Here is a 27,138-nt window from a genome sequence, read left to right on the forward strand (position 1 = left end):
TTCCGTTAGCTTCATTGGTTGCACAATAAGAACATGTTGATGTAAACTTCATTAAAAATAATAATTTCAACAACAATGCTTACCGGAACAATTCTAGTAACAACTATAGGCCATATCCTTATAATAATGACAACGGCTATGGTAATTCTTATGGAAATTCTTACAACAATAATAGGAATTCACCCCCTGGACTTGAAGCCATGCTTAAAGAATTTATTAGTACACAAACTGCCTTTAACAAATCTGTTGAGGAAAAACTCAATAAAATTGATATTCTTGTTTCTAGAGTTGATAGTCTTGCCTCTGATGTTGATCATTTGAAATCAAAAGTTTTGCCTAATGAGAATTATCATAATAAAATTACTACCACAGCAAATGCCATTCAAGTTAGAATTAATGAGAATATAAGATTAATGGCTGAACTGCGTGCTAGGTGGGATAGAGAAGAAAATGAAAAACTAGCTAAAGAGAAGAATATAGCTAAAGTTTGGACTATTACCACCACTAGTAATGCTAATGCTACACATGTTGCTGCACCTCCTACTCATACTAATAAAAGAATTGGTGTTAGCAATGTTTCCACTTCTAATGCAAAGCGCGAAAACCGCCTCGAAACGCTAAAACTGCTGAAACCGCTCGTGATAAAGCTCGCTGAAATTTTTTCCAACATTGGGGATGATGATCCCATTGCTTTAGATTATAATGGTTTGAATTTTGATGATTGCCACATCTCTGAAGTTATAAAGTTCTTGCAAAAACTTGCTAAAAGTCCTAATGCTAGTGCTATAAATTTGGCTTTCACGCATCATATTACAAATGCTCTCATAAAAGCTAGAGAAGAGAAACTAGAGCGCGAAGCCTCTATTCCTAAAAAGCTAGAAGATGGTTGGGAGCCCATCATTAAGATGAAGGTTAAAGATTTTGATTGTAATGCTTTATGTGATCTTGGTGCAAGTATTTCTGTTATGCCTAAGAAAATTTATAATATGCTTGACTTGCCACCGCTGAAAAATTGTTATTTGGATGTTAATCTTGCTGATCATTCTACAAAGAAACCTTTGGGTAAAGTTGATAATGTTCGCATTACCGTTAACAATAATCTTGTTCCCGTTGATTTTGTTGTCTTGGATATTGAATGCAATGCATCTTGTCCAATTATATTGGGAAGACCTTTTCTTCGAACTGTTGGTGCTATTATTGATATGAGGGAAGGCAATATAAAATATCAATTTCCTCTCAAGAAAGGTATGGAACACTTCCCTAGAAAGAGAATTAAGGTACCTTATGATTCTATTATTATAACAAATTATGATGTTGATGCTTCATCTCTCGATGTTACTTGATACACACTTTACGCGCCTAGCTGAAAGGCGTTAAAGAAAAGCGCTTATGGGAGACAACCCATGTTTTTACCTACAGTACTTTGTTTTTATTTTGTGTCTTGGAAGTTGTTTACTACTGTAGCAACCTCTCCTTATCTTAGTTTTGAGTTTTGTTGTGCCAAGTTAAGCCGTTGATAGAAAAGTAAGTACTAGATTTGGATTACTGCGCAGTTCCAGATTTCTTTGCTGTCACGAATCTGGGTCCACCTCCCTGTAGGTAGCTCAGAAAATTACGCCAATTTACGAGCATGATCCTCAGATATGTACGCAACTTTCATTCAATTTGAGCATTTTCGTTTGAGCAAGTCTGGTGCCATTTTAAAATTCTTCAATACGAACTGTTCTGCTTTGACAGATTCTGCCTTTTATTTCGCATTGCCTCTTTCGCTATGTTGGATGAATTTCTTTGATCCACTAATGTCCAGTAGCATTATGCAATGTCCATAAGTGTTAAGAATGATTGTGTCACCTCTGAATATGTCAATTTATATTGTGCACTAACCCTCTAATGAGTTGTTTCGAGTTTGGTGTGGAGGAAGTTTTCAAGGGTCAAGAGAGGAGTATGATGCAACGTGATCAAGGAGAGTGAAAGCTCTAAGCTTGGGGATGCACCCGATGGTTCACCCCTGCATATATCAAGAAGACTCAAGCGTCTAAGCTTGGGGATGCCCAAGGCATCCCCTTCTTCATCAACAAATTATCAGGTTCCTCCCCTGAAACTACATTTTTATTCGGCCACATCTTATGTGCTTTTTCTTGGAGCGTCGGTTTGTTTTTGTTTTTTGTTTTGTTTGAATAAAATGGATCCTAGCATTCACTTTATGGGAGAGATACACACTCCGCTGTAGCATATGGACAAATATGTCCTTGGTTTCTACTCATAGTATTCATGGCGAAGTTTCTCCTTCGTTAAATTGTTATATGGTTGGAATTGGAAAATGATACATGTAGTAATTGCTAAAAATGTCTTGGGTAATGTGATACTTGGCAATTGTTGTGCTCATGTTTAAGCTCTTGCATCATATGCTTTGCACCCATTAATGAAGAAATACATAGAGCATGCTAAAATTTGGTTTGCATATTTGGTTTCTCTAAGGTCTAGATAATTTCTAGTTTTGAGTTTGAACAACAAGGAAGACGGTGTAGAGTCTTATAATGTTTTCAATATGTCTTTTATGTGAGTTTTGCTGTACCGTTCATCCTTGTGTTTGTTTCAAATAACCTTGCTAGCCTAAACCTTGTATCGAGAGGGAATACTTCTCATGCATCCAAAATACTTGAGCCAACCACTATGCCATTTGTGTCCACCATACCTACCTATACTACATGGTATTTTCCCGCCATTCCAAAGTAAATTGCTTGAGTGCTACCTTTAAAATTCCATCATTTACCTTTGCAATGTATAGCTCATGGGACAAATAGCTTAAAAACTATTGTGGTATTGAATATGTAATTATGCACTTTATCTCTTATTAAGTTGCTTGTTGTGCGATAACCATGTTTACTGGGAACGCCATCAACTCATTGTTGAGTATCATGTGAGTTGCTATGCATGTTTGTCTTGTCGGAAGTAAGGGCGATCTACACTGAGTTGAATGGTTTGAGCATGCATATTGTGAGAGAAGAACATTGGGCCGCTAACTAAAGCCATGATTCATGGTGGAAGTTTCAGTTTTGGACAAATATCCTCAAATATCTAATGAGAAAAGAATTAATTGTTGTCAAATGCTTAAAGAATTAAAAGAGGAGTCCATTATCTGTTATCTATGTTGTCCCGGTATGGATGTCTAAGTTGAGAATAATCAAAAGCGAGAAATCCAAATGCGAGCTTTCTCCTTAGACCTTTGTACGAGCGGCATAGAGGTACCCCTTTGTGAAACTTGGTTAAAGCATATGTATTGCGGTGATAATCCGGGTAGTCCAAGCTAATTAGGACAAGGTGCGGGCACTATTGGTACACTATGCATGAGGCTTGCAACTTATAAGATATAATTTACATGATGCATATGCTTTATTACTACCGTTGACAAAATTGTTTCATGTTTTCAAAATCAAAGCTCTAGCACAAATATAGCAATCGATGCTTTTCCTCTATGGAGGACCATTCTTTTACTTTCAATGTTGAGTCGGTTCACCTATTTCTCTCCACCTTAAGAAGCAAACACTTGTGTGAACTGTGCATTGATTCCTACATACTTGCTTATTGCACTTATTATATTACTCTATGTTGACAATATCCATGAGATATACATGTTATAAGTTGAAAGCAACCGCTGAAACTTAATCTTCTTTTGTGTTGCTTCAATACCTTTACTTTGAATTATTGCTTTATGAGTTAACTCTTATGCAAGACTTATTGATGCTTGTCTTGAAGTGCTATTCATGAAAAGTCTTTGCTTTATGATTCACTTGTTTACTCATGTCATACACATTGTTTTGATCGCTGCATTCTTTACATATGCTTTACAAATAGTATGATCAAGATTATGATGGCATGTCACTCCGAAATTATCTTTGTTATCGTTTTACTCGCTCGGGACGAGCGAGAACTAAGCTTGGGGATGCTGATACGTCTCCAACGTATCGATAATTTCTTGTGTTCCATGCCACATTATTGATGTTATCTACATGTTTTATGCACACTTTATGTCATATTCGTGCATTTTACGGAACTAACCTATTAACAAGATGCCGAAGTGCCAGTTGCTATTTTCTGCTGTTTTTGGTTTCAGAAATCCTAGTAAAGAAATATTCTCGGAATTGGACGAAATAAAAGCCCAGAGGCCTATTTTTACACGAAACTTCCAGAAGACCGAAGACGAGACGAAGAGGGGCCACAGGGTGGCCAAACCCTAGGGCGGCGCCCCCCCCCTGGCCGCGCCGGCCTGTGGTTTGGGCCCCCTGTGCCGCCTCTTGACCTACCCTTCCGCCTACTTAAAGCCTCCGTGACGAAACCCCCAGTACCGAGAGCCACGATACGGAAAACCTTACTGAGACGCCGTCACCGCCGATCCCATCTCGGGGGATCCTGGAGATCGCCTCCGGCACCTCGCCGGAGAGGGGAATCATCTCCCGGAGGACTCTACACCGCCATGGTCGCCTCCGGAGTGATGAGTGAGTAGTCTACCCCTGGACTATGGGTCCATAGCGGTAGCTAGATGGTTGTCTTCTCCCCATTGTGCTATCATTGTCGGATCTTGTGAGCTGCCTATCATGATCAAGATCATCTATATGTAATTCTATATGTTGCGTTTGTTGGGATCCGATGAATAGAGAATACTTGTTATGTTGATTATCAAAGTTATGCTTATGTGTTGTTTATGATCTTGCATGCTCTCCGTTATTAGTAGATGCTCCGGCCAAGTAGATGCTTTTAACTCCAAGAGGGAGTACTTATGCTCGATAGTGGGTTCATGCCCGCATTGACACCGGGACGAGTGACGAAAGTTCTAAGGTTGTGTTGTGCTTGTTGCCACTAGGGATAAAACATTGATGCTATGTCTAAGGATGTAGTTGTTGATTACATTACGCACCATACTTAATGCAATTGTCACGTTGCTTGCAACTTAATACTTGGAAGGGGTTCGGATGATAACTCGAAGGTGGACTTTTTAGGCATAGATGCGGTTGGATGGCGGTCTATGTACTTTGTCGTAATGCCCAATTAAATCTCACTATACTCATCATGATATGTATGTGCATTGTTATGCTCTCTTTATTTGTCAATTGCCCAACTCGTAATTTGTTCACCCAACATGCTGTTCGTCTTATGGGAGAGACACCTCTAGTGAACTGTGGACCCCGGTCCAATTCTCTTTACTCGAAATACAAATCTGCTCGCAATACTTGTTTTTACTGTTTTCTCTCGCAAACAATCATCTTCCACACAATACGGTTAATCCTTTGTTACGAGCAAGCCGGTGAGATTGACAACCTCACCTTGTTTCGTTGGGGCAAAGTACTTTGGTTGTGTTGTGCGGGTTCCACGTTGGCGCCGGAATCTCCGGTGTTGCGCCGCACTACATCCCGCCGCCATCAACCTTCAACGTGCTTCTTGGCTCCTCCTGGTTCGATAAACCTTGGTTTCTTTCTGAGGGAAAACTTGCTGCTGTGCTCATCATACCTTCCTCTTGGGGTTGCCCAACGAACGTGTGAAATACACGCCATCACGGAGCTGCGACACTCAGTCACCGGTCCCTGGCTCATTGTAGGGGACTTCAACGTCATCCTGTCTGCTGCGGACAAGAGCAACCTCCGGCTTAACAGACGTTTCATGGCCAAGTTTCGGGCCATGCTCAACATAACGGAGATGAAGGACATCAAATTGGTGGGCCGCCGATACACCTGGAGTAATGAGCAAGACCCACCCACCCTCGTCCGTCTTGATCGGGCCATCTGCAAAGTGGAATGGGACACCTCCTTCCCCACGGCCCAGCTCACGGCCATCTCGTCCTCCATCTCGGACCACTGCCCCCTTGTGCTGTCCTGTGCAGGGAAGATTAAGCGTTACAATGGCTTCCGCTTTGAGGCGTTTTGGCCGCACGTCGAGGGCTATGCACAGACTGTTGCTGCGGCTTGGGTCCAGCCCTGCAATCACTTCAACGCGCTTATCCGTCTACACCGAAAGCTCTCCCGGACGGCGTCTGCCCTTCGAGCCTGGCACAAGAAACGCATCGGTGATGTCAAGGAGCAGCTGCTGCGGGCTGAGGAGACGGTACGGCTGCTGGACGCCGCACAGGACTTGAGGGCCCTCACTGCTGAGGAGGCCGCCCTTCGTCACCAGCTGAAATCCCGCATTCTGGGGTTATCGATGCTTGAACGCATCCGTTGTCGTCAACGATCTAGGGTGTGTTGGATGCGTGCCGGGGACGCCAACACACGCTTCTTCCATGTCAAGGCCAATGGCAGAAGACGCAAGAACTTCATTCACTCGCTCAGTCGCGAGGGTGGCACGGACGCCATTTCGCAGGAGGAGAAGCGGGAGGTTGTCGATGGACACTTCCACGCAATCCTGGGCACGGCTCCGGCTGCGGCTGTGACCTTTGACTGGGAATCGCTTGGACTATCTACCCTCGACCTCTCCGCGCTCGACGCTGATTTCACGCTTGACGAGATCCACGACGCCGTCAAGTCTATGCCTGCGGACAAGGCACCCGGCCCCGATGGCTTCATCACCAACTTCTTTAAGGCCTCGTGGGATTTGGTTGGGCCTGACATACTGCTAGCCTTCCAGCAGATTGCGGACGGCAACTTTGCGGGGTTGCACCAGCTGAACGTTTCTCACATGGTTTTGCTGCCTAAGCGGGCCGACGCCTCCTCCGTCAAGGACTACCGCCCCATTAGCCTTATGCACAGCTTCGCTAAGCTGTTCATGAAGGTCCTCGCCACCAGACTGGCCTCCCGGATCGACGAGCTCGTTGGCATCGAGCAGAGCGCCTTCATAAAAGGCCGCTGCATCCAGGATAACTTCATCTACGTTCGCGCTCTCCTCCGACGCCTGCACCGCTCAAAGACACCTTCGCTGCTCATGAAGCTTGACATCTCCAAGGCCTTCGACTCAGTCTCCTGGGCGTACTTGCTTGACATGCTGCGGGTGCGAGGCTTTGGGGTGCGTTGGAGGAACTGGATTGCCGCCTTCCTCGCTACCGCCTCTTCGCGCGTGCTCTTCAATGGGGAAGAGGGAGCCAGCATCTCCCATAGACGTGGACTGAGGCAAGGAGACCCCCTCTCCCCGCTTCTGTTCATCCTGGCGATGGAGCCGCTACCTCGCCTCTTCGATATGGCCACTGACGACGGCCTCCTTTCTCCGGTGGCGGGATCCATCCGCTGCTCCCTCTACGCCGACGACGTGGCACTTTTCATCAAGCCCACCGCTGGGGAGGTCTCTGCGGCTAAGGCCATCCTTCAGGTCTTCGGCGAAGTCTCCGGGCTGGCTGTCAACCTCTCTAAGAGTCAGGCCATCCCGATACGCTGTGGCGACATTGACACCGCCACCATTCTGCAACCGGCCGGTTTGCAGATCTCCACGCTGCCTTGCACCTACCTGGGTATGCCCCTCTCACTTCGTCGCCTGTGGAGAGTCGACATCCAGCCTCTCATCGACAAGATTGCCGCAAGACTAGGCCACTGGCAAGGCAAGCTTATGTCCAGAGCGGGCCGTCTCACCCTGCTTTGGGCCGTCCTTTCGGCGTTGCCTGTTTTCTTCATGACGGCGCACCCCCTACCTGCTTGGGCGGTGGAGCAGATTGATAGGCTGCGACGGGCCTGGCTCTGGGCCGCGAAGGACGTCTGCAACCCTGGCCAGTGCAGGGTTGCCTGGAAGCTGATCTGCCGCCCGCGGGAGTTTGGCGGCCTTGGGGTTTTGGACCTACATCGTTTCAACAACGCCCTCCGCATGCGATGGATCTGGCAGGCAAAGACAGGGGCGAACAAGCCATGGAAAGGATTGTTGGAGCCGCCTTCTCCATCTGATCAGGCCCTGTTCGCCTCGATGACGGAGGTCGCCATTGGGAATGGACTAGCGACGAGCTTCTGGTCTGACAGTTGGGCTGGGGAGCCGCTCAGGAAGCGATGGCCCATGCTCTTTGAGGCATCTAGGCGCAAAAACAGAACGGTGGCGGATGCTATTGAGGGCGACCATTGGCTCTTGGATCTGCGAGGAAGGATCACTCTAGCCCTGCTACCAGACTTTGTTGCACTTCGCCAGGTCGTGCGAAGCTGCAACATTGACCCAGATTCCGACGACACATTCCGGTGGAAGTCTTCCTCCGGTGGATACTCCGCGTCCTCCGCTTATGCGCTACAGTTTGTCGGCTCCCAGCCGTCCCCCCTGCGCCACATTTGGGCGGCCTGGGCACCGCCAAAATGCAAGTTCTTCATGTGGCTTCTTATGCAGCGTCGGGTCTTCACAGCGGACAGGCTGCTACGTTTTCGGATGCCCAGCCAGTACTTCTGCCCCTTGTGCCGGCGAAACCTTGAGACTCCGGCGCACCTCTTCGCGGAGTGTCCCTGGGCTAGGCAAGTGTGGGAACGCTCAGCCTCGTTGTTTCGCTGCCCAGCCATTAGGGAACCGGACGGCGACGATCTCGCCCTCTCTTGGGTGGTATCCAAGCTGGCAGGTGCGGACAGGCGTACCGCCTCACTCACCACCCTGGTAGCGTGGGAGATTTGGCGTGAGAGAAACAGACGTGTTTTTTGTAATAAGGAGTTGAGTGTGTCTGGCCTTGTCCACCTCATCTCGGACGAGGCTAATAGTTGGGTGCTTGCCGGGGCGCGGCACCTTGTGAGGCGAGAGTAGGCTCTGGACCTTGGTGGTCTTAACCACCGGACTTGTTTGTACAGTTCTTTTTTCCTCCTTCTATAAATGAAACCAGCAGCTCTCCTGCTGAGATTCAAAAAAAAAAAAAGAGTTTCCATGAGGCTGACCGGCTGAGCTTGTACGCTGTTTAGAGCGGTGGATCGACTGTTCTTCAAGCTAGTAATAATCTAATTAAGACTACCAATTTATCAGAGATATTGCTTTTGTTGAATGCTTTGTCATTTTTTTAGTTCTACAGTACATTTTTGTTGAGACAATCTTTTTTTTTCTGAAACGGAGGGAGTAATATATTAAGCAAGCAAGCCGCCTCATTAAAAACCTTCCAGTTCCTTTAGGTACCCTGGTAAGGAAAATAGTGCATCAAAAACTTGCTGCTCCAAGCTTAAAGTATAGTTACATCATCCAGAAAGGTTTGGGTAATAAACCTAGGGGCTCATCGACCCAAATACAAGAAATATGTGAAATAAAACTATTCCTAGCAATCAAATGAGCCACTTCATTAGTCTCCCTCAGACAATGCTTGTACTCGCCTTTCCACATTCGAACCCCTCTTATTAGTAGGGGTTCCTCACACAAGTAAACCTATAAAAAAATATGAAACGCCGACTTCAAACTTTTCTTTTTTTCTCCGTTTTGTGATATTCGTTAAATTTCCCTACAACACCTAGTGCACACTAAAAACTCACTAGTGTTGTTATTAAACACACAAAAATGGCTTAGGATGGAGAATGAACTTTCAAAATCTTCTTGTACATAAATTTGCATTGAGATTTTAAAGATAAAAAATATGATGAGACTATAATACTACTACATGATACCATGAATTATAGAGTTAGTACCATACACAAGTATTATATGCATGGTACTACTATATGACACTACCCCCGATGACCAACGTAAAAATAATTTGGGGTTATATGTTTGACTAGTGTCTTCTACCACAGAATTTAGAACATTGTAGGAGTAAAAATGTAAAACATTGTATTTTTGATTGGTAGTGATCAATGATTACTCTCTTGGCATATAAATTAGTACTAAATTCATCTAAACTCTTGTTGTATCATAAGGCAAGAAACTTAAAGCTTGATACATTTTAGAGAAAAAATATCCAATATCTACTATTTCAAACATATTCAATACAAAACTATATACGCTATAATTTAATCTAATGAAACTCGGTCAAACTTATGGAAGTTTGATTTAGGTCAAAGCTATTATTTTGGCGACACTGACATCATGGATTATTTAACTACAAAATTATGATACAATTTAACGAACTATGTCAAAGTAACTTAAACCAAGCTATATATGTCAAAGACAAATACCACAATCTTCGTACTTACTACCATCAAAGCTTGAATAAATAATGATGAAGATCATGAAGGAGTGTGCTACCACTACTTCAATGATAATGGAATTTATTTTACATAATAATTACAATGAGATTTAAACTAACTATTAATGTGATGCTATATCACATATTAATGAAGTAAAATTGTCGATCAATGATCTAAATCAATCAAATGTGACATACGATTAGCAACATAGTGGGCATCGACTAATTGTAGTTAATTGATAGAATTGCAAGTGAGAGAGAGAGAGATAAGAGGGCCACTTATTAGTGGGAGTATCGAGGGACAAGCCAAGCAGGAAGCGGAGATAGGAGTTGAACGCGGTCATTTCTACCTCCTTGGATGATTCACGGGCTGCCGCGACTGCGAGAGCCACCACTAACCCCGTGCAAGGGGGTTGCTAGAAGAGATGCTTGCGGTGCTGGAGACAACGAAATCACAATCGATCGGACTGCACGAGTTTCTACCAGTTGAGATTGAAAAAGTGTCTAAATTAGTTTATGTTTATTTAAGATTAAGTATGGATAATTTTTTGTAAGGGATGAACCTTGCTACCCACGGGGGTAGCTGCACACCCCTTCCGCGTATGACACCTGTCCACCTGGTCAAACCTCATTACCCCACCCCGCCTATTACTGTAGCAGCTTAACTAGTGGTTAAACCGGATAAGAAATCCCCCACCAAACCGGATCGAAACGACCAGACGTCGTCTCCTACCTCTGCTTCCGACCACCAGCGGGGCGCCTCCCCTGGCGTCCTCGCTGCCCACCTAACCGGATCGGAACGCGCAGGACGCACCTCCACCAGCTGCACTCAACAACTCAAGCGCGCGCCGCCCGCCCTAGCAATCACCACATGCGCCGGCCGCCGCCAGGACCTTGCAGCGCCTCACTCCGCCGCCCGCGCTATCCCCGCCTGGTCCCACCCCGCCGCCGGCCGCTCCCATGAGCGCGCCCTTTCTGCCCGCCCACGCATTCAAGCCGCACCACACGCCCGCACTCCAACAGCCCACGAGCGCCTCCGCCCAACCTCGCTCGCAGCCGTTCCACCCGTGCTGCTCCTGCTCGAGCCGCTCGCCGCCACCAATCGCAGACGCCAAGCAGCGTCACGCCCGCTCGCCTCCTGGCCGAACCAGTGCGCCCCTGCAGGTCGCAGACATCACCCAGCTCCGCTCCCGACCGGCCGCCGCGCGTGGCGCCCCGCCGCATCACTCCCGCTCAGCGCAGCCTTGCGCCCCTGCCTCGCTGCTCCCGCTCACACCCGCCCAGGCCCCCTGCGCCTCTGCCCACCTACCCTCTCGCCCACGCCGGCAGCCTCCGCTCCCTAGCTAGCCGCAGGCGCCCCGCCCCTGGCCCAACGCCGGCCGCCCCACATTTCTCCTCCACGCACGCGGACACCCCACCGTCGAGCGCTGCAGGGGATTTGCAAACCCCCAAAAATCGGATCGGTCCGCTCGATCCCGCCCAATCTCGCCGACGCCATCCAAAATCGGAGTGGACAGGGGAGGAGCTGACCCGACGCGGAGCTTGATGGGGCGACGAGGCGCTCGATTTGGGGCTCTGCTGATTCCCAAATCGAACTCGCCATGGAGCACGCCGCGGAAGACGAATCGCGCCACCTAACCCCATCTCCCCCGCCGCCCCATCGCACTCACCGGTAACCGCGCCGTCCTACAGCATCCTGCTCGCGCGAGCCTCCACAACCCCACGTTCCCACGCTACCACCCACTGCAGCACATCGACACGAGTGTCTCTGCCATGAATGGATTTGGAGAGAACGGGCTCTATCCATCGGCGCGTCTGAATTTCCTCTTCAGCGCGGCCGCAATAGCGCCTCTATCCACCCAGCGACTAGTCAACGACGGGTGCGGCGGCTCGCACGACAAGTGCGAGTGCGGCGGCTTGCAAGCCGGCGCGGTGGTGACATCTCGCGAGGCATGGCGGCGGTGGGATTAGGAAGGGCGGCGACGGAAATCAAGGGCGCTCATCTACCTCCGCCGCCTCCGCATCACCGTGCCTGCGCTAGCTGGTCGCGGACGGAATCGAAGGACGAGGCGTTGGCCATGGCGTCCAATGCCTGGCGCTGTTCATGTTTTTTTAGGGAGGTAGCGTTGGTCATGTTCATCGCAGGAGGTTTGGGGATTAGCGGCAATTACTTTTTCAGTTACTGTATGCGGTGCGGGAAATGGTCAAAGCGCAAGCCAACCAGTATGAATCTCCGCGTAGATCTAACGGCAGCCTACACGTGCGTAGCTACCCATGTGGGTAGCAAAACCACTCTCTTTTTTGTAATATGTTATTGATTTTTATAGTTTATGTGATGTTTAAGTACATTGAATACTATGTTGATTAAGTTGGAGTTATTGTGACGTATAGTTAAAGTAGAAATGATGTTTGAAACGTAATTTAATTGCAATGTTTGTGGACAAAAAATAGGAGTTGGACTTAGATCAAGTTCAATAAAATCTGGTGAGTTGGCTATAAGAATTAAAATAATATATTTTTAATGAGTTGGAGGAGAGGGAAGATAAGTGGCCTCTAATGCAAGAGTCAGATAGAACATGTGCTCCTAGACACTCTGTGATCGAGAGTGAACGGTGAGTTATGTATTGATAAAGTAACATATTTTTATTAATATCTATTGTACATGATGGCTACAAGTTGGATTATATTTTGTATATGTTCTAGATTTTTATAGTTTATGGGATGTTTAAATACGTTGAGTACTAGGTTGATTAATTTGGATATTGTGATGTATAATTGAAGTAGAAATGATGTTTGAAATGTATTTTAATTGCTATGTTTATGCTAAAAAATAGGACTTGGACTTAGAGCAAGTGCAATAAGATCCAGTGAGTTGGCTATAAGAATTAAATTAACATATTTTTAATGAGTTTGAGGAGAGAAAAGATAAGTGGATTCTAATGCAAGAGTCAAATGAAGAGTGCGTGCTCCTAGACACTTTGCGAGAGTGAAAAGAGAGTTGTGTATTGATAAAGTAATCTATTTTTTTTTTATTTATTGTATATATGATGGCTACACGTTAGCTATAGATTACATGACAACCGCTAATAGAGAGTTAGCTATATTATTAAAGTTCCTCTTAGAGGGAAATACTAGGTGCAATCCTCCTAATACTTCCTCTTGCCTAAAATAGGTTGCATAAAAAGTTTGGTTATAAAGTTCTAACATATATATTAATAAAAAAATAAACATATAAAATAACAAAAATAATATTTTTAGGATTTTTATAAAACATATTTTCTATTATATGCATCTGGTATACTGAATTTTTGTATTATTACCAACTCCTAATATTATACCCCTTCGTCCGGAAATAGTCCTTCCATTCTAATTTAGAATACATTATATAAAAATGAGACAAACTAGTATGCATTTATTAGTACTACTTAGTTTAGTTTTGTGAACAATCAATGCAAGATATACTATAGTCCTTCCATTCTAATTTAGAGTACATTGAAAATAACAAGCAAAACTACTTTGTTTTCATTGTTGTTGTTGACCGAAACTAGAATGTAGATAAATTCAGAACAAATTTTAGAGCTGGAATGTAGACTATTTTCAAAACGGATAGAGTACTCTACATTCTATTCCTAATTTTTGTTCTTAATTAGTCTACATTTTAGCTTTGTATTCAATAACAACATTGAAAAGGAAACAATCCTTCTTTTTTTCTATTGGATGTCTCTTTTTAATATAATCCTGATTAGTTGAAGTAGTAGTAATAAATGTAGTACCCCCTTTGTCTATAAAAGGATGTCAAAAATTGTCCAAACTCGAATATCTCTATACTCTAAAGAGCGTCTGGTTACATCTAAATTTTGAAACATGCGACATCATCTTATAGACATAGATAGTACTCGTTTATATTATTTTTTTTTTCTAAATTTTAGACTAAATCAGAGAGGAGGGAGTATGCACCTGGTATAGTAGATCTACATATTTTCATATTATATACATGAGTATATTATTGATCAAAGTTTAACTTGCATGAAAAATTGTGGTCAACATAATATGAACGAGAGAGAGAGAGAGAGTACCCTAAAAAAATTCTAAATACACCCTCCAATGTTAGATACTAGTTAAGTTTTAAAAGATGGTATAAAGAGGTGGTGTTTTGGAGACCGAGTGTCGCTCTTTATTTTTAAACACTCATAATTTGTATTTAAAAATTTAAAAATGAATTAAAATTCTAGGGATAGCCAATGATGTAAAATCTCAATGCAAACTGATTTATGTTCTAGTCTACACGAAATTAACAAGATCTAATAAATTTTATAGTCTTGAAATATGCATTATTCTCAATTAAAAATTTCATTTGTTAATTTTGTGTAGCCTAGAATATGAATAGCGTGTATTAAGATTTTACATTATTACAGTATACATGATTAGTTGATTCATATTTTTTAAAACATTAAATACGAATTCTGAGTGTTTCCTAACAAAGAACTACATGTAGCTCGGCCTCTATTTTAAGTTTTTTCAAAAAATAATCTAGGATTGAAAAGTGTATGCGCATTTCTATCGCATAGCGCTGACAATGAGAGCCTGGGTAAAGGTTGCAGCACAAACAATCAGGAGCATTTTGCTGGTGGTGCCATTTTCTTTGATAATCTGCACAACCCGCTGCACCATTTCCAAGGAGTTGTTAAATCCTGTTATCTCTTCACCTAACCCCTTGGGAGCGCCCACGATTTCCAAATTCTCATCCTCATCACATCTTTCATTCACGAAACAACAAATCCACTGATTTCGTTGCGTTTGACGACGTAACGACACGCGGAAACGTAAAAGCTCTTCAACTTTTCTTCCAATTTGCATTTCAACTTTTCTCGGAACCAAGCTTCAAATGTAACTCCTTGAGACAAACACTTTTCTCTGTTCATTTTTTTTCACCCGAAAAGGATGTCAGGGATCATCTGTGCCTGCACGTTGCTTTGTGAACAATTAACGTTCATCAAGCCACTTGATCACGTGATGCTGGAGCAAATCCTGACCGTCCAGTCTGGTGGCTAACATTCTTGAATCTTCAATGCAAGAGTTTCCATGAGGCTGACCGGCTGAGCTTGTACGCTGTTTAGAGCGGTGGATCGACTGTTCTTCAAGCTAGTAATAATCTAATTAAGACTACCAATTTATCAGAGATATTGCTTTTGTTGAATGCTTTGTCGTTTTTTTAGTTCTACAGTACATTTTTGTTGAGACAATCTTTTTTTTTGAAACGGAGGAAGTAATATATTAAGCAAGCAAGCCGCCTCATTAAAAACCTTCCAGTTCCCTTAGGTACCCTGGTAAGGAAAATAGTGCGTAAAAAACTTGCTGCTCCAAGCTCAAAGTATAGTTACATCATCCAGAAGGGTTTGGGTAATAAACCTAGGGGCTCATCGACCCAAATACAAGAAATATGTGAAATAAAACTATTCCTAGCAATCAAATGAGCCACTTCATTAGTCTCCCTCAGACAATGCTTGTACTCGACCTTCCCTATCATACTTTTTATGGTAATACAGTCTGCATAAACCGCGGTTGCCTCATTCCACATCTCCACTTAACCTCTATCGAGTCTGACTCGGCTTCGAGTGCATTACATCCGATAGAATTTGCCAATTCAAGGCCATGAAGCATTGCCTGAGCTTCCGCCATCGCTGGCGATGATACATTCTGTAAGAATTTTGATGATGCAATCACAAAGTTCCCATGCACATCTCGAATGACCGCCCCCACAGCACCTGACATATCATCAACGCTAAATGCTGCATCTACATTTAGTTTCAAGAAGGAAGATCTTGGTTTCTCCCATGTACGTTTGAACACCACCCTAGGCTTCCCCTCAGCCTTAGCATAATTGGCCACTAGAGCTCTAATAGATGATATACACTTATGAACTGGCGGTGTAGACTCACCATGGGTCTGACGGCGGCGAAGCCACCAAATATACCAACAAGTTGTGGCAATTAGTTGAGACAATCTTTGTCATTATGGTGATAAGATTAGTGGTAAGGCGCCGCTTTGAAGTTTGAGGTGTCGTTTTCGTGAGAAGATAATCTATACGAGTAGATAGATAGACAAAGACGGTTGGCTTGCTTTCGTCTGTTTTCTCCGGGGCACTTATCCGGCGGTCTCTTCTGGCTTGTCTTGATTGTACGGATACAGTGATGTTTGTCTTGGTTCGTACTACTACAAAAGCAACGAAAAGATGAAGATATCATCCCCCGTGTCGTTTCCTTATTGTTGGTTATGAACGTCTGTCATCATTTGAACGTCGCCTTTCTACAATTTTGCTTTAGTTTCACTTTCAGAGCATGCATGTCGATTTTCCATGACAGCATTTTTCAGCAAATTTTATTTGATATCTTCCTCGAGCAGCGTGCATGTAAATTAAGCTAAGCAAGGACGACATTTAGACGAGAACGGATGGAGCCTTGTGGTGTGCACCAGGCTAAAAATATGTCTTCTTTGGTCGTCTCATGTCATATCACGGAGTGGAACTCAAGGATTGATCGGATCAAATCATGTGCTTGGTCATTTACTGAAATCTATCAAGATTTGCAGTGCACATGGTTGGTAAAAATAAAATGATGGGCACCTTGAAGTCAGGTAGTACTGTAGTAGTATATATGGATCGATTCTCATGCCAATCAAAAGCCGTGCTGGTATTTTGAACGCACGTACGCATATGCCGCCACACGCAGTCATAGCTAGCGTTGGGATAGCACGGTTTCAGAATAAAAGCCTCTCTAATTATTTAACGAAATCTAAAGTTGGCAGCTCAAACAAAACCTAAAGTTGCATCTCTCACCAACTCCGACTAAGCCTCTTGGAGAAAATGGCGCCTAGTCTGGACAAGAAGTCCCTAGCCGCCATGGCTGCTATACTGTGATATCTCAGCTCGATCTATTTTTTTTTTCTAAAACAAGACAAAAAAAAAGTGCTATTCGCAGAGGAGTTTGTTAGAAACAATTTGCCTAGGACAAGCTGTAGGACTTGAAAGAAAAACCTAGTCTTCTGATATTACATATTTACATTGCTCAAGAAAGAAGCTCCCGCGCTAAATTCCACACTCTTTGCTCCTCTTTAATTTTGGTGATGACAATGGCCGTGCTAGAAGGGTGGTGACTAAAGACCCTTACATTGCACTCCTTACAAATTTTCCATGAGACTAAGCATGATCATCGAGGCAATAGGTTGCTTTTCCATCCCTTATCTAGAGCAGCTTGTGGCCACCAATCATTGACTTCTGCTACGAATGCCACTCCACGATAGGATTTCCTTCCAAGTTCTAGAAGTGAATCTACATTTTCCTTTCCGAAATGGGGGTGAAGTCCCAACCTCTAGTTATCTTGCGTCCGCTAATATAAGATACTTTAGATATTTAAAAACAAACTAGATACAAACCAAAATAAGTGAACCTGCACACAAAAAATAGATTAGGTACAAACTAATGAAAGTGAATATATAAAAAAGGTAAAGCGAGAAGTGAGAAACCCCCTCGCGACCCCCTCCTTAGGGTTAGGCGCCCGCGCCGCCGCCCCCAGGCGCGCCCCCTCCCTCCACCCCTCCCCCTCGCCACCGCCGGAGGACACGTCGAGCGAAGCCTTGGTGGCGATGGCGGCGGGGGCCTCTCCCCCAGGCGGCGGCTCCCCTTCCTCGCGGCGGCGGTGTTCTTCGGTGGGGATTCAACAGCGGCGTGGTGGCGCGGCCCTCCCCAGCGAGTTCGGCGCCTCGGTGGTGATGAGGGGGATCAGCCCCTCCGACGAGATGGCCCTGCAGCGGCGCCGACAGCCTCGGGTCCGTTGGTGGCCATGGCCATGGCCAGGGTGGGCTACGGGGTTGAGGCGGTTGCTGCAGCGGCGTGGCGGCACTAGCTGCTGCTACCGGGCGCCATGGTGGTGTCGCGGTTGCAGGCTAGTTGGCCGAGGCCCCGATGTCGGATGCGGGATTGGGTCCCCGATCTGGTCGGCGGCTGTTGCCGGTGGTGGGCACAACCCTCGCCACTGTCGATGTTCCTCTTCTCCGAGTGGTGGTGGCTAAAGCCGGCGGCTTTCATCCTCATCCCCATCTGCTCTAGCTGCATCGGGGTTGCGGTGTATGGCCGGGCGAAAGTCATGCTCGGCGGTGGCCGATGCTGATCATGGCGACGCATGCGGGCACTGTTAGCTTGCTGAAGGTGTGGTCGTGGCCTTCACCGTGCCTTCCTATGCCAGGGGAAACCCTAGGTCCGGTTCACCAGACCTGGCGGCAGCGACACCAAGGTGTCGTTATCTTCTTGAAGACGTCGTCCAGGCCATCGAGGAGGGACCGATGCGGCTTTCGAAGTTTGGGGTTGCTGATGTGCTGCAGGTGGTGGCCGCGGCCCAAGGCTTGCGCTTTCGGGGCGCAATGTACGACATGGCAGATGCTTCGTTCGATGTCTTCCCCAAGTCCGTCAAGACCATTCCTTCTTCTCGCCGACTCCTCTAGGCGCATGAGGGGAGGTACATTGGTCTGGGTTGCCTTGGAGTCGAGGTCGAGTCGGTGTTGTCTTGCTTGGTTCGTGACGCGGTCCTGAAGCCTTGTGCTCCTCTTCTCGCCATTCGTGGCAGAATGTTGGGCAAGAAGAGTCATTTATCATCGGGTGTGTTGTTTGCCGCTCGGTGTTGTATCGTGGTGCAGTGTTGTATCGTGGAGTGGAGTTGTAGCCTTCTTAGCTTTGTATCGGCCGTCTTAACCTTTCTTCTATATGATTGATACACATTCCAGGGTTTATTCTCGAAAAAAAAGGTAAAACGTCTAATAAAAGAGAATGGAGGGAAGTACTCAACCTTCTATTATAGAGCTGTGATGGTTGATTATTTTTGTCGAATGTGTGCTATCGATGAACGTAAAATTATAAATAAGTTTTGTCCTAATTGATTTATCCGCTTGATAGGCAGTGTGTATGGGGTAGGTACCAGTTGGTTATAGGTGCAAAAAAAAATCAAATCCGTAAATACAGGTACATGTAGATTTTCTTACTAGCTAATTGTAGGACATGGTGTTTCTACACCCGGGTGCACCCTTTATTTGAAATTCATATTATACATATTTACAAATGTCAAAAAAATACAAATAAAAATGTCTCGTGTATACCTTGACATGTTACATGCTCACAAAGTTGTTTCAGCAAAAACCGATATGTTTTGTGCCCTGCGCAAAAAAGACAAATTTTTGGTGCTAAAATAGTCTATTTTGCGAGACATTATTTGTCTTTTTTACACAGGGTACGAAAATTATCGATTTTATGTGAAACTTTACGTGCACACATAGAACATGTCTCTCTGCATGCTAATTTTTTCCTCTAATTTTTTTACATTTTTGAAAAATGATTTGTACATATCGGGTGCATATGCACCTGGGATCAGTTTTGGTTTTCCGCTAATTGTACGGGTATATACACTACCCATTGTCATCCTTTTCTTAATCGCCTAGATCGACTGTGCCCGAACGGAGCGACCAGCATCAGGGTGTGCCGTGCGAGCCATTGGCCCGAGCGTGCAGGGCGTACGTGCGAGGAACTGGCCCAGCCGTTCACAACTGTAAAGCTGCGTCTGGATGTGCCCGTCATCTCCTCCCTTTCATAGTATCGCTCGAGCATCAGGAACTGGGCAGCAGGCAATAATCAATCTAGCCTGCACGCCCACTCGCACTCGGCCTACTACACTGTGGCTCTGGATCGTAGCGGAGTAATATTGGGACCTCGATAGGCGTGCCGCCCACATCTGCTGCCGTGCCCGAGTATATTACGCCCACGTCCATCTATGCTGCCACTGTGCCACACCAGCCAGGATGCAAGTTCACCACGTGACCACGTCCCCCGCATAGGGAGAACTTGTAATTAACGGTGTCCAACGCTCTGGAGCAATATGTGGAAAGGACACGGCTAGCCAGCATCCGGTGCTGGTTTGTCCACCCAAGCATCCGGATGCCGGTTTGTCCCTTCCAGCATCTGGGTACTAGTTTGACGATATTAGAGCATCTCCAGTCGCGTCCCCCAAACCGTCCCCCAAAGCGATTTGGGGCGCGCCGGACAAAAAAAGCGTTCCAGCCGCGTCCCCCAAAGCCCTTTTTGTCCGGCGCGCCCCGATACGGTGTCCGGCGCCCCGAGCCCGTCCCCGTCCCACGAGGGACGCACCGGGGACGCCGGGACACAACGAAAGCGAGGCGGGCTCCCACATGTCGGCGACTATTTGCATAAACCGTTGGTTCGCGCCTCTTTTCTCGTCGCTCCTTCCTTCCCGCGCCTCCCACCCCACCGCCGCCGCCGGATTTCCCGGCCGTTTGGGCGTCCGATCCGTCGCTGCGAGTCGGCACCGTTGTCGCGGCCGGGGCTCCCGCCGGTCGTGCCGCCGGCGCCGCGTCGCCGGCGCCTCCCGGAACGCGCCGTCAAATCCGCCCCACCTCCGCGCCACGAAGGTGCTCGACGACTTGCCGGGTAGGCGCGATTGGTCGCCGTTTGTTGCGTCGTCTCGCCTCGGCGCAATTTTAACCATTGATTTTGCTTTAGCCATGGACAGCGACGATGAGATGGTTGCCCCGCTGCCGGAGGACGAGCAAGCGTTCGACGACGACCGCGGGAGCATTTGCCGATCATCGCCTCCCTCCAGGACATGCTTGACGCCGAGGCGGAGAAGAGGGAAGAGGCCGCGCCGCGAGGATCAAGGCCGGGAAGAAGGAAGTCGAAGCCCCGGCAGAGGATGGAGGGGCATGCCATGCCGCACAACGACTACTTCGCCGACGATGCAACACATGCCGACAATTTTCGGCGCCGGTACAGGATGAGCAAGGGCCTGTTCATGAATATCCTCCACGGCGTTCGAGAGTTCGACCCCTACTTCAAGCTCAAGCTCGACGCTGTAGGCGTTCTCGGGTTCTCATCCATTCGAAGTGCACCGCCGCCATGAGGATGCTTGCATACGGAGCACCTGCCGATACACGGGACGACTACCTTCGCATGAATGAGTCTACCGCCATTGAGTGCATGTACAAGTTTTGCCGAGCTGTGGTGGGAAAGTTTGGCAAATACTACTTGAGAGGGCCAACCGAGGAAGAGACCGCAAGGATCATGGCACAAAATGCTGCCGGAGGATTTCTGGAATGCTTGGAAGCATCGATTGCATGCACTGGGCATGGAAGAACTGCCCGTTTGCTTGGCAAGGTATATACAAAGGGCGTCATGGATATTGCGATGTGGTGCTTGAAGCCGTGGCGGATTATGACCTGTGGATTTGGCATTCTTTCTTTGGCATGGCGGGATCACACAATGACATCAACGTGTTGCGGCGGTCTCCGGTGTTCGGCGGACTAGTGGAAGGGCATGCTCCACCATGCAACTATGAGATCAATGGCCACCAATATACCAAAGGCTATTATCTAGCCGATGGTATATATCCAAAATGGGCCACTTTTGTCAAAACAATCTCGAATCCATCGAGTCCGAAGAATTCTCACTTTGCTACACGACGAGAGGCTTGCGGGAAGGATGTCGAGCGGGCATTTGGTGTGCTTCAAGCACAATTTGCCATTGTCCGGTACCTTGCTCTAAGCTGGTCTCACGACCAAATGTGGGAGGTGATGCAAGCTTGTGTGATCATGCACAACATGATCATCGAGGATGACCGCAAGAATCATGTTAGGTCACATGTTGGTCCCTATGAGTGTCAAGGCCCTCTCGCAGAGGTTGATCATGAGTTGCCTGCAGATTTTGCTGATTTTCTCGCCATGCACGCAGAGATCCGTGACGAGCAATGTGCATGAGCAACTTCAAGCCGATCTCGTTGAGCATTTGTGGAGGATCAAAGGAAATACCGTGGCACCTTGATGTATCATCTAGCCCTTTTTATTATATTTGATTACTTGTTTTATTGTTTATTGTAATTTAATTTGAAAACAATCCTCGAAAACATTTTTTTCATATGCTACATTTGATATAAATGGTTTATGTGTTAAAAAAATTATTTTAAATGTTTGGGGGCGGCGTTTGGGGGACGCGGCTGGGGAGCGACGTCCCCCAAACGCGGCACGAACGAAACACGTCCCCCAAACGCTCGATCCGGCGCGCTTTGGGGGACGGTTTGGGGGACGCGACTGGAGATGCTCTTAGCACTAGAAAAAGGTAGCACAACCATTTCAAAACATGTCAGAACAAGTGGCAGACCACCCAGGATGAGCACTGATGTAACCAACATACCTATAACCATCACTCTATGGCCAGAAAAAAGTATAGCTCTATTGTAGATCTAATGAAGAACGTATAAAAACACATCCTAGGAACAAAATGGCAAATCAACCTGGAATTTGTAGCCCATCAAAACAAATTCTTACACAAGTAAAGCCATCGTTCTCTGAGTTCTTACATACCCTGAAACAACAATTACTGAAGAAATTGCTAACAAGCTAGCCTGTATAGGGTACAAACACATGTCTTTGAGTGAAGCAACTAGTTTTATTCTAGATCCCCCCATGTAAGCAACGGAACAGAAAAGTTGCAGCAGGTTAGATCATGCAAGAAAAAATGGGTAGGGGAAATTCCATGTCCAAGCATATCATGTGGACCCAAGTACCTAACAGTTTATTTGTACCAACCCATTGAGTCCCATGAAAAAATACAACAAACCTGGAAGGTCAAAAGGCAACTAAGAAGTTATACTGAGGGTTACAAGTAAGTAGCATACCTGGGGTCAACTAGTAAGATGAAGTTGCATATACATTTGTATACTGGCCTCATGTAAGAGTAGCAAAAGATACCCGATTATTTGATTACAAACTTCAGCCTCCCATGTTCCCAACATATTTAAAAGAAATTCAGTGATACAGTTTGCGCAACGAAGGATTAACATGGTATTGAATTTCAAGGTGCAACTACTAATAGTTCTCGAACACAAAAGTATATATCTAATCTGCATTTGTACATTGTTGACTTTGAACATAGTGTTGTAGCGTTCGAGATGGGGACAAAATTTGCTATGTTGATCATGATAATGCCCCGTGCACTTCTTCACGTCAAATTAATCTGAAAATTTTGCAACCACATTAGACAAATAAGTATACAAATTTGCATGTGTATGTAAAATGCATATCAATTAATTCAGTATAATACTTGATTGGTTGAAAAGTAAAAACACAACAAAAACCAGCATGCAACTTAAAATGGATGTTGCTTAGAACATGATAGAAAAAAGGTAGATGATGCGCTAGCTGCGGGCAGCAACTTACTAGTGTTTAGTACTCGACTTGAACATGGTGATCAAACAACTAATCCATGCATAGTACACAACTTAATTAGATCCAGTGTCCAACTTTACCATGTTCGTTGTTAAAAAAATGTGAATAAACCCTAATAAACCTTTCTCATGTTGCAGATCTGAGGTTTGGATCTGAATGCTACCCCTACTGAAGATGACGCTAACAACAACATGGAGCCGCATTATTTCACTCAATCTGCGACAAAGGAGATGGTCAAAGAATCTCCGACGCAATGGTTCAAGACCAAAGAAGACGTTGGTGGTGGTTCGATGAAAACAAAAAATTTAGAAAGATTGTAGATACCACACAACTTATGCATATTCACGAAGCAACTTAATTTAGTTCAGAACACAACTTAAGCACAATGATAAAACAACTTAATCGCTAGAAAACTTATCCATATAGCTAGAAAAGGAAGCCACTCTATTCCATTCTTGCTTCAGTCGCAACAGTTAAGTGTCCCCATAATTCTCGCTCATCCTTAAACACATACCTGCTGACAAGTTTTTGGACGAGGCACTGGATGGTTCCCTGCTACTGCATCAACTTTAAACACAAATAAGAACTCGTATGTGTCTCTTGTCAATTTTTCGTCCCAAGAATTCAAGCTCGTCTGCAAGAAAAGCAAGTTTGTTTTTAAAAGTCATTGTTAAGCTCAGGATTGTCATTGGTTGTTTAACTAAAAATAATAATGCATGCTAGAGTGCAACTTAGTTATGTGATATAATCATACAAAACAACTTAGCTAGTCCAACAAAACAACTTAGCCGGATGAAAATAAGCAACTTAATTATATTGGTACACTATTGTGGGGCATTTTGGTGTAACTCAAAAACTTAAAGCAACTTAGTTAGATGATGGAAACAACTTAAGCATGTTGATAAAAGCAACTTAATTAAATCACTATGCAACTTCGTACATTGCTTATACACCAATTTGGTCAGATGATAAAATACAACTTAGTTAGATGATGTAAACATCTTAGGCATGTTGTCAAAGCAACTTAATAATGTGCAAAACCAACTTAATTGTAACCTGGAAAATAACTTCACTAAATGTGATAATAAACAACACCTTAAATTAAGCCCCCACACCCCATGAAAAGTCAGTGTGCAAACTAAACCTCTAACACAAGCTATGAAACAATTAAACTTGTTTACAATAGTGTAAGCAATTTGCTTATGGAGACAAAGTGACTTAGTTTTATGCTAAGTTGAAGTATGCAAATATGCAGACAAAAAACAACCAGTATCATATGTAAAATTAACTTCGAAAAATAACTTAACTAAATGTGACAACCAACAACACCTTATTTGAGCCCCCACACACCGAAAAAATCAGCGTGCAAAACTAAACCCCTAAGACAAGCTACGAAACCAACTTAGTTACTATGGTGTAAGCAATTTACCTATGGAGACAAAGCAACTTAGTTGTATGTAAAAATGAACGCAAAATACGCAACTATGTGGACAAAAATAGCTAGTATTAGCTACAAAAACAACTTAATTACGTGGTGAAAAATAACTTAATTATGATACCAAAAACAACCACTTAATTTAGAAGCCAGCTTAGTTACATTCGGAAAACCAACTAAACTAGAAGATGAAGACACAAAGTAACAAAAAATTATAGGTTGAAAAGGCAACTTAGTTATATTTAGTAAACAAGTTAACTGGTGTTCATGACCCAACTTAGTTTGATTCGGTAACCAAATAAGATAGAAGATATGAAACACAAAATAAATCTAACGGGTCATGAATGTGAGTTCAAAATCAATGAATTCAATGTAAGACCATTCAGACATTTCAAAGTGGACTAGGTACGGACCAAAATAAGTGAATCAACACACTAGACTAGATATGGACCAAAACGAGTGAATCTAAAAAAGCTAAAAGGTCTTACATTAGTGAATAGATGGAGTATTGGTCTGTTAATTCATACTAGCTGCGAATAGAAAGTTAGAAATTAAATGAAGTATGTACCAAGTCGGAAACCCATCTGGGAGAAAGACTGGGTTTGGTAAGGTTCATGCTTATGGCCTCACATATTTGGGATGTTATAAAAATTTGGAGTTTAAACTAACCAATTTAAACGGTTCTTTGAAGATTGTGAGGGGTCCATAAGATGAATATGCACAAAGCCCAATTACTCTGATTTGCTCCCTAGTATGATCTTTTCGCCAAAATAGAAAAGCATTGATATGTCGTTGTGTGCTAAATGACTCTTTAAGATCACATTAATGAGCATAAAATAGGGTACACAACTTACTTCTTTTTTCTAGTAGTTCAGGCACCTGAGTTTAAACTTACACAAAATCTAATAACTCCATCATAGTATCTAAGGACTAAATTAGTTTTCTCAGGTTCGTGTGTATTGCCTCACATATATATTGTATATCAAACATTACTGGAGTTCCTGACCCAATTGAATTGAAGGATTCTTTCAGGGTCACAAGAGATGCTTGAAGCCTATTGTTATTTGCTCCCTAGTTAGATTCAATTAATTGCCGATACATAGAAACATTTGAATGTCACTACAGGTAGTTAGATTACAAGAACCACATGTATGAGCTATATATTCTATATACAAGGTCACGGTACCTATCTAACTTGTACTAGTAATTTAGGCACCACAGCGTAAGCCCACATGAAGTCAATCAGGGATACCAAAACAAACCCATTCCATCACGGACATGACACAAATGGTCTACTACTGTCTTAAAGAGCAGTAGGAACCAGAGCGGGATGAACGAATAGCTCAGCATATGCAGTGAGTACTAGCAGAGAATCGTGTAGATGGACGCACCTCGTGTCTGTCAGAGATGGAGCATTGTGGAAGCTGGTCCCGAACGTATTGATTAGATCGATCCAGAGTATGTTGAGCCCATAGAACACCACGGCGGTGAATCCACTGAAATAGGCCAAGGACATCACCCGCTGGTCGCTGAGACGGAACGCCGCTCCCACAAGGACTCCCGTTCCCTTGTCTGACGACTCCTCCTAGGCGCCGCCGATGGAGGCCCGGAGCGGGGCGGAGGAGAGGAGGCAGCGCAGAGCAAAGGATGTTCGGGCTGGACAATTCAGGAGAGGCTATTTTGGTGGAAGGGGAGACAGAGGTAGTGCTGCTGGAGGAGAATGGGCGGTGGGGCGCGAGGTGGAGGCGGAGGTCAGGTAGGACGCCATGGACAACCGATCTTCTTGCTCCTTGACACAGAGCTTGCCGCACAGCCGCGCGGCCCGCCGTTCGCCGACGAGCACGCCTCCTTGTAGCGCGCACTCGCGCTCCGTCGACGAACTCAGCGCCTACTCCCTCGCTCGCCGCTCACTGCGCCCACGAAATCGCCCGACGCCGATGAAACCCTAGTTTTACCTTGGACAGAGAAATGGGGAACGATTTGGGGGAGGGAGAAGGGGTGCTCTGCCACGTAGGACCCAGGTGGGGTTTGGTCGGGCCAGATTATTTCGGTCGGGACGTTGGGCAGGACGCGGCGCGCGATCATCTGGTTCAGTACACATCCAACGGTCCATAGCCGAGTGCTCGGTTGGACACATAGCATCCAAGCACTTTTTAGCATTTAGGATGTGGAAAACATACTTCTCTCGAATCCTATGTTGCCCACGGTGATTCGCATCATTTGACCAATGAAATAGTAATAATAAATACATATATTTCAACAAGTTAGGAGATCCTTGGAGTTTTTGCTATAGAAGGTGACAAATATCACAACAACAATTTCAATAAGAAACAAATTTTATGTGCATCTTAACACGCTCGTGTCGCTCCTGGGGGAGGACCGATCGGACCCC

At 45.1% G+C, this 27,138-nt stretch overlaps 1 long non-coding RNA gene across 1 annotated transcript; it reads right to left on the reverse strand.

Annotated features, from left to right (window-relative positions):
- Positions 1–22,685: 22,685 nt before the first annotated feature.
- Positions 22,686–26,523, reverse strand: LOC124667855. Its single transcript, XR_006991439.1, has 3 exons — positions 26,138–26,523; positions 23,826–23,945; positions 22,686–23,099 (listed from the first exon to the last, which is right to left on the reverse strand). It is a non-coding gene; the product is annotated as an uncharacterized LOC124667855 (long non-coding RNA).
- Positions 26,524–27,138: the final 615 nt, after the last annotated feature.

This window comes from Lolium rigidum, chromosome 6 (genome assembly GCF_022539505.1).
Source record: "Lolium rigidum isolate FL_2022 chromosome 6, APGP_CSIRO_Lrig_0.1, whole genome shotgun sequence".
Taxonomy (NCBI): Eukaryota; Viridiplantae; Streptophyta; class Magnoliopsida; order Poales; family Poaceae; genus Lolium; species Lolium rigidum.